Raw genomic sequence first — 1,577 nt, 5'->3', positions numbered from 1 at the left:
GGGCTTGCACTAGGGTTTTTACAGATTCTTGATTAAGGAATGTATGGATCCGGGAGACATTTTTTGAGTTGGAGTTGAAAGGAAGTGGAAAGGGCTTGGATGTGTGGTTTGAAGGAGAGATTAAGAATACAGAGTTACCCCAAGGCAGCGAGCTTGTGGGGCTGGAGAGAGGCAGCAGCCATGGACTTTGATGGATAGGTCTGTTGGTGGGGGGTTGAGTGAGATGGGGGGAAAAATTATGAATTCTGTTTTGTCCATGTCAAGTTTTTGAAATCTAGTAGAGAAGGATGTAATAGCAGAGATTGTGGGATTTGGTTAGTAAGGAGGTGATATCGGGTCCAGAGCGTAGATATGTCTGTCATCAGCATAGATATTATACTGAAAGCCGTGGGACTCGGAGCTGTCCCAGGCCAAAGGTGTAGATGGAGAAGAGCAGGGGTCCTAGAACTGAACCTTGAGGAACACTGACAAATAGGGGGCCAGATGAGGAGGTGGTGTGTGAGTGGGAGAAGCTGAATGTCCGGTTAGGTATGAAGATATCCAAGATAGGGCCAAGAGATGAGAGAATGTGTAGTAAGAGGGAATGGTCCACTGTGTCAAAAGCAGAGGACAGGTCTAGGAGGACAGAGTAGTGTCATATGTAATGCGAGTATTCATACATTTACATTGAAGAACTTAGTGATCCATCAATGTTGAAAGATTTTCCGAGAAACCCCAGGATTTGAACTATTAAAGGGCTCTGTCAGACGTCCGTGATCGGTCCAATCTCGGATCGCAATGCACGGACTACTAGTAGTATCTCAATGTAGTTTTCTGTCAACACATTTGCCACAAATATGTGGCAAGTACATGGTCTTGTGTGTATTTATTGCAGACAGTTGACATTGAAGCAACACTTAATGAGTTACACCATTTATAAAATGTCCATTTTGTTTTCTTCAATTACCATGTAATTGACAGAAGATCTTTAATTATGAGCTTACTGGTGGCAGCAAGAGAAATTATTCTGAAGGTCCTCATGCCCCAAACAGATTGCCATGTGCATCGGGATTAGGGGGAAGAATCATAAAGGTTGTTGATACTCCTGCATCTGTTCGGTTCTTGGTCTTCTAGCACCATCATGGTGGGTACGTAACATTGCAGAGTCTTCTGTACATGGCCAAGATAACTTGCTCAATGCAACTGGTTTCCTTCAGCATCACTTTAAAAGGTTCTGTGTCATCTCTACGTAGACTTTTAATTGGCATATAATTAGCACTTACAGCAAATCAACCTCCTACTTTCCTTGCAAAGTAGCGAGTTCCAATATTTACCTTGCAAAATGGAATGATCAGGGCAAACTACAATATAAGCCCTGTACACCAAGTGACCTCAATTTCCAGATATTACATTGACTACACCAGTCTTCTTGTTTTTTTCTGAATCACATATCTTAGCCAATATTTTATACAAATGATAGAATCTGAGGGAATCGATGCATCTTCTGCTTATAAATGTGTAAAGTCTTCAAAAACTCCATGATGCACTTCAATAAATGCCAAGAATAAAAACAAACATTCAATACTGAATAGACATCT

The sequence above is a fragment of the Phyllobates terribilis genome, unplaced genomic scaffold (assembly GCF_046119375.1).
Source record: "Phyllobates terribilis strain yellow unplaced genomic scaffold, ASM4611937v1 Scaffold_12__6_contigs__length_324123572, whole genome shotgun sequence".
Taxonomy (NCBI): domain Eukaryota; kingdom Metazoa; phylum Chordata; class Amphibia; order Anura; family Dendrobatidae; genus Phyllobates; species Phyllobates terribilis.
The sequence above is the reverse complement of the archived record's forward strand: the minus strand, read 5'-3'. Positions refer to the sequence as shown.